The 12,980-nt window shown below is 40.5% G+C and overlaps 1 protein-coding gene across 7 annotated transcripts in view; it reads right to left on the bottom strand.

Annotated features, from left to right (window-relative positions):
• The window catches only part of STARD13 (StAR related lipid transfer domain containing 13), a 302,655-nt gene that overhangs the window by 270,949 nt on the left and 18,726 nt on the right, over positions 1-12,980 (bottom strand). The window contains exon 1 of one of the 7 annotated variants that reach the window (XM_086771986.1): positions 3,700-3,795. The exons of the other annotated variants lie outside the window; for them this stretch is intronic. The gene's annotated coding sequence lies outside the window, so the exon portion shown is untranslated. Of the gene's footprint in view, positions 1-3,699; positions 3,796-12,980 lie in introns of those variants that run through there. 7 annotated transcript variants of the gene reach the window in all.

Raw genomic sequence — 12,980 nt, 5'->3', positions numbered from 1 at the left:
CTGGAAAGCAGGACCAGTGTTTCAGATTGAGGGTCTAGAAAACAAATGTTCCAGCTCCTGGGCAATCAATGAGAAGCCTCCTCTGCTGCTGCCATTAGAGCATCATCTCTTCTGGGTTAATGGATCCATATGCCATAAATGTCATTAAGCAGAAAATCTGTTCCAGGAAAGAGGGTCCTGGGGTGCTAAGCATAGGTCACTGTGAGGGTCTTGCCATAGGATGGGTCAGGAGGGTGGTGGGGGGAACAAAACACCCCAAGCTGCCACACTTCTACAGGACTGCAAGTGAGCTAAAGCCCAGTTGCTGCTGGCCTCTGGTCTTTTTGCTAACCAGGCCTGAGTTTCCATACCTTGGCAAGCCAGCAGGTCCATCTTGAGACTTAAAGCAGAACAGAAGCCAATATATAGGCAGCACTGGTAAATCTAGATGTCAGAAGGGAGAATATATAGAAGCTGAGTTAATCAGTGTGGATACAAGCACAATAAAAAAAGGTACTGCATCTGGATGAGAAAAAAACTGAAGAAAAAGATCAAAATAGTAACAGTAAAATACTAGTAGCATATTTCTGCACTGCCTGTTTAAATCACAGAATTTCAGTACTAACAGCTAAAATGTAGTGAGATAAAAATGGAAAAGTAAAAAATCATCTTAAAGCAAAAATTCCAAAATGAAGTATGATGCAAAGATGACTCACAAGCAGCACTCTAGATTTAGCTGGCATGCATCATGCATCGCGAGCTTCCCTATTAAAGGGAGCTAAAAATTTGTCAGTGCCAAAGGGCTATTACAACAGAAGATTCGCTTTAGCCCCAAAATGGTGTTTTCTAACAATGCTTTGCCTCCTGATAAGGGAACACCAAAGCTGACTCAGAGAACTCTGAACTGGGACTCTGCCCAGAGGAATAATATGAATCATCTAAACCACCCTTACAGCTCCCTCTGTCAATTTACTAAAAACCTCATATCTGCAGTTGGATCTGTGGTTTAGAAAATGTGGCTTAAGGCAAGATTTTTTTTTGCCGCTATGTTAATACCTTAAAAGATCCAGAATGTGTTTAATACTAGATTGATGTGGATTAAAATATATCACTAGAATTCTCAATATATAGTTCTTACTTTCTCAGGGTAACATCTCACAGAAAGACATGCTTCAAAAAATACGATTTTAAAGTGATGAAGTCTCTGCTTCTTCACTGCCGCTTTCCGTGACTCCCCCTTTGACTCAAAGGATTTATGCCAATATAAAAAAATAATGTTATTTATATTGTGGTAGGGCCAGGGCTCCATATAAAGAATCAGTTCTTTACTGTGTAAAGTGCAGTAAATTCACAGGAATGAGTCCCCGCTCAAGGAACTCGCAGCCTATAACTCTGAACATGACATGACACAAATAACTATGGAAAGCACAACCAGCCATACAGAAGGCAAATCGTGATGAGCATATATAAACACAAATGTTGGCCAGCCAGCCCGTAGAGGCTCATGAGGCTGGTTGAAGGCTCTAGAAATACTGATACATCACAGACCACTAATTGTACAGTCACATCAGGAATCATTTTTTAAAAGCATTTAAAAAAACTGTAAAAGCATTACTGAGTTGTGTCTCAATAGTAAAAAGACATTAGGATGTTGTGGGGTTTTTGGCCACCCTAAATTCAGGTGGAATCAAGAATCAAAGGACAATTAAAATATATAAGTGAAAATATTTTCAGTGGTCTTATTGGAAGACCACTTAGCTAGTTGCTGGTCTTACGCTTTCTATGTAGGAGTTTGACTTAGGGGAGACTTGAATTGTTTTACTCATCCAAACTGCTTCAGCAATCTAAAGTATTTTTAAAGTGTTGATAGGTCAGCGCAACTCCACAGTTTTCTGTTGTCTGTTTTGTATCATTCTTTCTTCTAAGTGGATTTTCAGTCTATTTTGAAGATTAATGAACCATTCATACTCAGCCAGAAATTAATTAAAACACATTAATTCAAATTAAATAATTCCAGCTACTCAAGGCCATTTTCCATGCTTGTTCCTATTTTCCAAGATTCCATTAAAAAGTACTAAAAAAAGAAAATCTATCACAATTATGGATGAAAAACCATGTAGGAAACAAGAGAAGAGATGTGTATATATTTTTAGAACATTCTGCACCTTAGAACTTCTGGAATTAAATTCTACATCAAATTTAAAGACAAAAGCCTCTGTATTTTACCCTTCATCTTAAGTAGTGTGTTACTAGAAACAAGATTGATTTTTACCTGCAGAGCATTTTGTGAAGTAATTCTCAATCTGTCACCATGTTTACTCTCAAAAAAAAAAAAAAATCCTGGAAAATTGCTCTCCAGAGAGATGCAGCTTGTTTTAGCAGAGTAAGTCCTCAACAAACTTCTTTTGCTAGCATAACATGAAGCAATTTCCTGAGTGAAATAAGCTATATGGACAAAGGGAATTGTTTGCTGTAGTAGCTGAATCTAGAATTCCTTCCATGAGAAATCTCTTGATCAGAGATGTGATTCTCCTCCATTAGCCAGTCTGCTCCTATTCAATGTAGTTATTTAAGACAGTTTTTCAGATGGTGCCACACCAAAAATCAACAACAACAACAACAACAAAGCATTAAACCCAGTTGGTGGTTTGCTCTGAATGACTGGCTGAATCATGACAAAACAGATCACTGAGGTGTGTCTTTTGCTGAGGCTCACATGGTTTTGGTTTGGCATGTTTACGGCTGTGCCTTCTAGTTGTATTTTGTTAGAGTTGATTAACTTAACTAGATCTTATAAATATATCGTCTAATAAAGCAATCCGCAGCAGTACTCTGAACTTTTTATTAAAAATGTCATTGCTGCCTTATTCATTTATTGACTAGTGCACCCATGGAATTAATCAATCTGAGCTGCAAAATGAAATGAAAAGTATTGGTTTTTTAGTATACCTAGAAGACTCAGCTGAGGAAAGATGCAAGGAGATGGGTTGGAAGCAAAACTAAAGCTCCTCAAAGGCATTTTATTTAAAAAATGGTTCTTTTCATTTAACTATGAGCAAAATGATTTCCCACCAAAAAAAAAAACCCAAACTGATTTGAAGCAGCAAAAATTTAGAAGTGTTAAAAATAAGTTTATGTTTGTGTACCACTACTCTGACATGTTGCAGTATGATATTACAATAAGTCAAATACTCTAGTTCTTAATTTGTTTTTGAATTAATTTAGCAAAACATTTTACTGGAAATAACAGAAAATAATCTGAAAAGATGGAAAAAATTGCTTTTAATATGAATTCTTTCAGGATTCCCTGTTTTGAAGAAATTAACAAAGTTGTTTCCGTCCTGAGCTGCAGTGAAATATATTTGAAAATGCTAAAATTTCTGCCATGCACCAGAGAAAATAGTCTCTGCTCTAACAAATTCACATACATTGGCAACATTGATAAAGGAGGATTATTAACCTCATTGTAAAGATTATTATCTCTGTCACAGATACTGGACTGAAGATACACAGATTAAAAAACCTGAAGTAGTAGAAGATAGTCTCAGTTTTCCTTACTGAATCTGCCTTGCGATAGAAGTGGCAAGGAAAGCCCTGGCGAAGACAAAACTGTTGAGTTTGAGTGGCTACAGTTATGGCAACTGGGATATATCTTTCATAAAGTTGCAACCATAACTTATGAAAGGATCCCACAAGCCTGACCAGTCACCCAAGATTTACTCCATAATCCAAGTTTAGGAACAGGGCCCGTTAGGCACAGTCCACATGACCAGTTGTTAATGTTTTCTTCAAAATGACAGAAGAATCTGTCTCTCTCCAGGGACAGCAGAAGCAGCACAGGACAGCCACTATAGATTGGTTAGCTTTGCTGCCCAGATGAATCTCACTGGAACTACCCAGCCCAAAACCACACATTCCACCAGGAGAGACCAAAAGCAATCTCCTTGGAGCATTTGGTTTAACTTGGAGCATCTCCATTGCTAGAGGGAACCAGCAGAGTGCTCTGACATGCTATGGGAAGCAATCAAAGTCTCAATACTTTAGCAGGGACCTTTGAAGGATGTAGCAGTTCTAGGCATGGCCCATCCCCAATTAATCTACAGATGTGATAGACTTGGGACTAGCCTATCAAACTTGTTAATAGGACATTTACCATTTAAAAAAAGAAAAACGTGCAGAGCATACACAGATATTGGCAGAAAGGACTGCTGCCTTACTCATTATTTTCTTGCAGTTCTGATGGAGTAAATAAATCAACTCTGAACACTGTTTAGGAAACTTGCAGCATGAATGCAGACTGTCTAAAATAATAACCTGCTTATTAATGCCCCATAAATCCAACTCAAATCTCTCATTAACCTTTTCTCTGAGTAGTTTTTTCACTAGTGGATGGTTAAGTGATTGCAAATGGGTGAAAACAAAGCTACTCAGCTTGCAAAGGGGCAGACCAATGTCCCAGTTGCCTCCACCTGTCCTGGCATTTTTCAGAGTCAGAGGCACCAGCTCAAACTGGGCCAGCTGATGCACAAACCGATTCAAAAACGTAAAACCAAACCATTGCAAATTAGTGGAGAGACACCATTTTTTTTTTAAAAAGGAGCCTAAGTTCATACTTCACATGCTGTATTCAGCTTCCAGATTAGTTCTTTTATTTTTCCCCTACTACATAAGCATGAAAAAGGTGAATGAGGTGGAATGCCTGTTTATGCCAATACCATATTACTATTGTCAGTGTCACAGAAACCTTACTTTTCACCTGCCAGACGTTCATCAGAATTGCACAATATTTGCTGTGTTCTTCTGCAGCACCAGACCATAAAGGGAGTCATGCCATTTTGCAAGACCTACAATATTATGTACGTAAACCTTCAAAGCATTTAATGAAAAATAAATAGTTAGGTATTGCTTACTGTTAGTCTTTAAATATTGCCTCTATTTTTAACCCCTGGAAGCTCAACTTTGAAGAACCTTCCCACAAATGACATCATAGTAGATTGAGACACCAAACAACACAGAAAAAGAGCCATTTGTGACTGACAAGAACCATCAGCAGGGCAACCTGATGACACTGCAACAGTAATAAATAGGTTCCTGCATCTACTACCAGTTTCCACTGCCTTGTTTGCCCGATCATTGCATATGCAGAGTAACCTTCTGCTGAGAGAAATACACTTCAATTTCAGCCCATAACCTCATATTTCACCTTTTTGCTGTAGATTCAGACCCAGTTCTGTGTTCACCCCCTTAGGTACTTGTACACTGTAATTAAATCCTATCTCACCTGCTCCTTTTTCACGGCCCAACATGTTAAGGTCTTGGAGCCATTTCTTCAGAAGACGTGTTCTCCTGTCTCCTAAATTAGCCTTGCTCCCTGGACCCCTTCCAAACCTTCCTTAGGGAATGCAGCAAATTACAAACCTCTTGAAAGATTTAGAGGTCCAGCGTGGCTGCACATAGTGCAATAATTGGGGGAGACTGGCTTTAAAGGATATGGCTGGGCAGGTTAAAGTCAACGGAACTTCAACTCGTGGAGAGATTAGAGGATCTAGGCTTAACAGTCTGAATGCAGCATGTGACCTAAAGATGTTAGCAGGGATGCAGGCAGTGTCTGTTCACATCCAAAATCTAGGGCTAACTTTCATTGGTCTGTGTGCATTTTAATACCTGGTGTAAATAGTTATGGCTGTGGGGAAGCCCATGGAGTAACTGCAATTTGGCCTAAGTGTTGCATAGCTGGAGGGAGACACCTGAACATGTGTAAGATGCTGCAGGGAAGGAGGACAGCAAGGGTCCCTGTCCCAGCGGCTGAGGGGAGGCAGCAAGGTAGGAGCAGCTCTGGAAGCTGCTGGATTCCCATCCTGTCCAGAGCCAGGACCAGGAGCCTGCCTGGAGCTGCCAAACACTGTCCTCCAAAACTACTGGCAGGGGAGCAAGGTGGGGACCAGAGCTGGAGCGCCAGCATTCCACCTCCTCACCCCTAGCCACGCTGGGACAGCGCGGAGGGCTCTGCTCCCCAGCTGGCTTGGCCAGCTGTGGGAGCCTGGACTACTGCCCACGGTCTGCCCTTCTGGAGCTAGAGTAAAACAGTTACGGAGGACGCCTAAATGCAACGAATACATCGCATAATAAACCATAAGTGTAATTTGCCCTGAAAGCAAAAGAAATGTTCTGTTTAACTATGCCTGGTTGTTCAGTGATTGCAGTGAGTGCAGTGACAGTCACTATGATGTACTGTGTTGTGCTGAACGGTCTGTTAATAATAGCTGTGTGACAACTCATAAATGACATTTCCCGTATACAACACCTGATAATGTCAGCTTCACTGCACTAATACACCCATTTCTCTAATATCCAAGTCTTTCAGATATCTGGAGAGCGATGTCTGCCTAAAAAGCAAAGCAATTTTTGTGCTATTTGTCAGAAGACTTTGTTTTCCACACAGAAAATGGTGATCTCCTTTCTGTGTCATAGGATAGTCCTAATCCCAATGGGAATATGGAACAACAACAAAAAAAACCAAACCAGGGTAGGAAAATATATCACAGTATTTGCCCATTTATCCTATGTAATTAAGTCTAATAAAGCAAAGTTATTTTTAAAAAACAATACTGAAAATCTTTCAGGGAGCGGATTGGGAAGTTCTGAAACACATTATTCAAAGGCCTTTCCTGTAAGAGGTGGACTCCTAGGGCTAGACAGCACATTTCCAAAAATTGTGGAGCTCCGTGAATGTTACACATCAAGAGCAGGACCGTTCCTTAGAAGTCTCCAGTGCATATTCTGCTAGAGATCCCTATAAAATATGTGTCAAATAAAATATTTTGTGTATCAGTCATGATCCCTTTATAAAAGACCCTGTCCATGGATCAGCTAGTCTTTATCTGACAAGGATATACTCAAACTCGTGGAGTCACTACTTCCTTCTACCTGTTCTTCTACTTTCTGTGGGTTTTATTCTGTCTCCTTCCTTTATATTATAGGTGGGATGAAGACATACCGTGTAAGTCAATACCTGTAGAGTATTTCCTTCCAGAACCCACACTGAAACTTTGTTCGATTTACCTGTGGTCTCCTACACTTGGCAACCAGCTAACAACATGATTTTTTAAAACATTGAAGGAAAAAGTTTAGGTAATGCAACAAACTCCAATTAGTGGAACTAATGTCAAAGGGTTAATGTCTTTGCAAAGGATTAAAATGTGCACAATACCAGAACTGGCTTTATTTACATGTTTTAGACAAAGTGGGAGAGAAATGCTGAAACCTCCAGCACAAGTGGCAGCCATTGCTGGTTGTTTGTCTTGCAGCACAACCACAGATGACAGACTACAAATCTCTTGTGAGAAATGGACCTTGTCTGAAAGAGCTTGCAATTTAAACATGCAAAACAAGAGACTGGAGGAAAAACAGAGTCAGAAAACTCAAAGTTGGGGAGCAGGTAGGTGATAAAGTCAGCAAGAGCGTAGATCAAGATCCTGTTCCTGTTTAGTTTTATTCAAGGACTCCCAAGTCTTTGGTTGTTCTCACAACAGTGCAAGCAGAGAAGTAGTAAATTAAGGCAACCAAAGTCATTATCATGATATCTAAAAGGTGCTAAAATCCAATTGATGATTTTTTTTATTATTTAAATGAGTTTTAAACAGGCCTGGCTCTGCGAGGCAACCTAGCAAGTCGGTGGCAAACCCAGGAGTACAGTTTAGGAAGCCCAGACTCGGTTACGGCCCACACTGCTGATGAATGCGTCTCACTTAACTTAGTCCTTTGCCGCTCTCTCCAGCTTAAATGCAGGATTCAAAGGCCAGCACAATGACTGCATGCTGCATTGATGTAAAGCTTTCTCCTCTGATTTTCTAAAACTACATTTTAATTTTTGTTTGTTAAAAGACTTAATCATCTATTTTAACAGACAAGAAAATGTGTTCTGTTAAAAGATTCCTACAGTGTATGTATGGCCTGTTTAAATAACCTTTTTCCCATCTTCTCTGCAATCAGAGGATTTGAATTCTAATGCAAAACGTTCATGCTAGAACCTGATTATATCCCAGAGCTACAATTCTGAGTGGCATCAGTCCATGGTATCTGACGGTATTTGCCAAAAACATGTCAAGACTCCCCTATAGTTCAAATCACCCCATAAATTCTACACTTACACAACATCGGTGACCTCATACTCAAAGCATGCCTTAATGATCAAGCAAGTGGAAACGTTCAGTAAATACATTGAATGTTTGACATTGTTATCAGTGGGTGTTCCCTGGGTCTCTTGTGAAACAATCCCAAGATTAACGCAAGGCCAAGAAGTGTCAGCCAAGTGAAACCCTTAAAAGTTACTTAAGAAATTTAAATAAATGACAGTATTTTTCTGTGCTAAAATTCAGCCAAATATTTCTTAGAGAAGTTCTGGCAAAAAAAAAAGAACCTATATTTTTTGAACAGTGAGTTATCTGCATTGCTTTGGCTGATTTTCTTTTAAGTCATTGCTACTGACATTATGAAGTGGAGGGAAGTATACTAGCCTCAAGAGGAGTTCTTTGAAATGAAAGATTTAAAACTCTACAAAATCTTTGATTAAGTCCATTATAAATATGATACTCAATAGAGAGACAACTATTTCATCCTTTCAACCTCTCTAAATCTGGCCTTAGAAATATTCCCAGTGAAGAGAAGGTTGATTCCCAAAAGCAGAGTGCAGTATCCCCTCTGCAGCGCACTAAGGACTTGTCTACTTCTACCGATTTCCACATCAGTAGAAGGCATTTACATACCAGAGGAAGAAAGGAATAAAATCAGAAAGAAAACTGGATTTTAAAATTATTTCCATTTCTCTGTTCTTCACTTTAGAAACTATGTTGATTTTTCATATACATGGGTGCTTTCCCACACAGTATCCAGTGTCATCCTACATCAGACCTATGGGGCATCCTTTTAGGCCCAGGCAGACTGTGGGTTCTGTCTACATGGCTTTAATGGCCTTAGCAGCAGATAAAAGAAGAAATATTTAAAAACTTTGTGTCACAGTCACCACAGTTAGCATTGCATTTCTTTTGTAGTCTTGTTAGGAATTAAACCCTGACCCTGTAAATATTATACACACCTGATTGGGTAGCTGATTAGCCTGCTGAAGTGAATGGGACAACTCAAATGCTTTAAGTCCATGTACAGAGAATATACAGGGCAGGGGCTAAGTTTGGAAACTTCATGTTAATATATCTTATATCAATACAGAGACATAAAAGAGACATTAAAAAAAAAAAGTTCCATAGTTAAACCTATCACCAGCAAGAAGTGCAAAACTGATTTCCTGACCTACTGGCTGGCACTCAGCCAAAAGCATTGCCTGGTTACCTTTGCACTGAAACAATTTCCATCAAATAATTCACATTCATAAGCGAAAGAACATAAATGGAACACCACAAATGACAGATTTGCGATGGCCTGAGCTGAAAGGAACTCGCTGCCTAGGATTACAGGTACTTGTATGACCCTAAAGTTGGCTATAATCCTGTTCAAGGTGGTGGTAAAAATGATGAATTACGATCACATGTATATGCGCCACATTACTAAGTAATGAACTGCACTGTATTAAATGTTTTGCCTCCAGGAACATCTACTTATGTCATTCTTTTTATTTGTCTTTTTGCAGCAGAACATCACAGTTTGATAAGCAATATCTATGGTTTCAGGAGTGCAGCATTGTGTTGAATCTTTAGTCTCAATTACTGTGTAAAATTAAATATTTACATCAATATAGTCCAAAGATTCTACAGATAAAAAAGTAATCAAGCATGAAGATTCATTAGCAGAAATTTCCCACTTTCCCTCCTTACCTGGGAGAGGAAAGGCAGTGCAATACCCTTCCCAACAGCGCTTGTGTTCTCAGCTCTGTCGTACCTTTTGTGTGGCCTTAAACTAATCCAATGGCCTGACTTTCAACAGTGTCTAAATGCCTAAAGAAATAGAAGATCACTTAAAAGGATGTACAGAGCACGCAAACAAATTAAGATTGTCCCACCTGCTTGTATACTTCACGTATGAAGTTGCAAATCCTGGTGGTGAGGGAAAGCTTCAAGGTCTTCCTTAGGAAAAGGAAGGAACCTTTTGTTCCTGTGCTGGATTGAAAAGATGTTACGAGCATCCTGATGCAGTTCTCTGGCCTAAGGTAGTTTCTTTATTCCTCATCAGAGACAAAGCTGATTTTCATTTTAATCACAGATTTTTTTTCAACGTAGGATGTTCATGTGGATAGCACCTTACTGGAAGAAGTGATACCAGCCATTTTGTGATGATTTTTCATGTGGGTAAAAGGCTATATTACAATAAACAGAAAATACGTTTATCCTATTACAGCTAATGCCAAGGATAAAATCCTCTGCGACTCCTCCGTGCGCACACAAACCAGAGGCTGACAGGCCCAGCTGCAGGCCCCATTTCACCAGTTTATCCAATTCGTTCTCAATGAGTAATTGCAGTTTGTCTTGTTTCTAATCTAATTCCATCCATTATCCAAGATGGATAATTTCCAGGGATACACTACAGGGATGGGAATATTTGCAAAGAATAAAAACTGTGCAAATCTACTTTCAGACATATGCAGCCCACGGCTCTTTTGCCTACACTTCTTCCATCTGAATAGGCCTGCATGTGTAGAGAAGAGGAAAACAAGAGGCACAGGGCACTATCTGAATGTCCAGCGTTTATGCATCCCATGGCAAAAATGTGTAGCCTGTCATTGGTGAAGACATGCTAAGACCACCGCCTGTAGCATGAACCTATGTATTTACCTGCACTCTTTGCCTCTCCATACCTCCATTTCTTGCCCCGTGTTAGATGGGAAGCTTATTCAGGCAGCTGTCACCTTTTGGTTGTGTGCCTGTACAGCAGCCGAAACAGGGGAGTTGTGGTTCAGAAAGGGTGTCCTATGCCAAAAGGTAGCACAAATAAAAATGCTTCTGCGTAAAAAGGACAGGGATTAGGCCATTGTCTACATGAGGTAAAGCAGCCTAGCAGGATCAAATTGCCCACTTCTGGAGGGGCAGAGGTCTCCTCTCTTCAGCACTCTCCCCATTTTTATCCCTACAAAACCATCTGCAGACAGAAGGATGTCTTAGCAGCTTCTCAGTAAATGCCCTCTGTCACAGCATCTCAAAATTCAAGCCAGTGTTTTAGCTGGGCAGTGACTTTGGAAGTGAACCTGAAGGAGCAAAAGGTAAGATAAAGTCTTGTCTCCAGGAAAAGGAGAGCAAAATGAAAAAGCAAGGAGTCCTCTTTTCCAAAGGTGTAAATCAGCCTTTTAAACTTACAGCCCCAAGGGAATCCATAAAATCAGGTTGCTTATGAAATTGGATGTTTGTTTAACTCATCAGTGTTCATGTGCCTGGCTCATCATAAATCATAACATGTAAATCAACCAGATACATATATTTCAGCATGTCCAGAGTTCATGTTGATTTCCATACAGAAGACATTAGAGAATTTCCGGTTTACTCATTTGCACTCTTTTAAAGGGTATTTACAGAGTCAAAAATGTGTCTCCTGCTCCCAGTCCTCCACCAGTGGCCTCAAACCCTGCAAGCTGAAGGTGGGTTTAGGATCCTGGGTTGTACCCAGGTGCAAACCTGGGTGCCAGTATGGACCCTGCTGCCCTCTGCCCTGCTGCCCTCTGCCCAGCTTGGGAGAGGGCACATTAGGATTTGGGTCCCTCAGGAGACTCATCTGGGCAATTAACTCCCCCCAGGGAGATTTCTGAATCACAGGAGAACTCTGGTGGCCAGTGGCACCAAGGGTGTCGAGTAGATGCACATCTCTGTGCTGCAGGAGGATCACATGAAGACAGAAAAATTTAAGATATCATCGCCGCAGCTAATAGATGGTCTGAACTGGTCTCTATAAGTCAGCCCCTGAGCCCATGTCAGGAACAGAAGTAGGCAGCAGAGTGCGTTTTTAACACAGAGTTCATCATGCCAGTTTATGTGTTTTAAGGCTGTTAAAGCCAGGATGCTGTTGAGCTCATTCATCTCACAGGAGGCAGTGGCATGATGGAGCATAAAATCACACCACTGACACAAAAGCAGACTGAAGCTAATTTAAAAACATCTGCTCCCAGAAACAGCTCTCTAATGCATAGATGGGAGCACTAAAGTTTGAAACATTACAGAGTGTTTAACCAGTACTACACCAGCTGTTAGACATTTTTGGCAATGGTGCAGATATTATCTGGCAAGTTCTTGTGAGCAGCTGACAAGAATGAAGAGTGACAGATATAAGAAACAGAAAACGCCAACCATATGGCATGAATATTATGCTAATGTTTCAGGTGTCAAGCGGCAGTCACTTGTGTTTAATTTGAGTGCGCAAAATTTACGTGGATTTTAATGATTACACAGTGTTATACACAATTACATTTACATCTCCATATTGTTACAGCTGTAATTTTGCCATTGAACAGTAATAGACACTGCACTAAATTTGTCCACTTAGGAGCAATGTTGTTATCTTTATGGCTTTAATAACACATTTCCAGCTCACAGGTGTAATATTTATTCCCACAAACAGTGCCACTGCAGTCAAAGAATGCGCTTGTGATCCAATCTGCAAGACGTCACTGGCTGACGCTGTTGTGTGAGGCTGTTTGGCAAATGCTGAGAACCCGAGAGAAGTGCAGTAGCCGAGCTGTTCATGGGTTTATGGCTCCACAAAAACCAACGATGCTGATTTGATCCCCAAACCTCTTCATGCTGCTGCTGGTGTATTTACCGTGCGTTTTGAAAGAAGGGGCCAGCCCCTGCCCTGGCCAGGTGGGAGCCCTCATGGCAGACTGGGGATCTGTCGTGTCTTCAGGCGCTGAAGGGGAGCCCTGCAGGCTGCTCAGCTCTGCCAGGTCTCCCAAAGGGACCTGTCTGTTTTACAGACCGTGTACCACATCAGAACTGGATTTTCTTCCCAAGAAGTGGAAGTAGCAAAGCCTGGTGCCATAAAATTGTGTGTCCTACTTGCTCTGTGTC

Source organism: Chlamydotis macqueenii, chromosome 1 (genome assembly GCF_036417535.1).
Source record: "Chlamydotis macqueenii isolate bChlMac1 chromosome 1, bChlMac1.mat, whole genome shotgun sequence".
Lineage (NCBI taxonomy): Eukaryota > Metazoa > Chordata > Aves > Otidiformes > Otididae > Chlamydotis > Chlamydotis macqueenii.
Note: the sequence above shows the minus strand (reverse complement) of the source record. Positions and strands in the feature narration are given on the sequence as shown.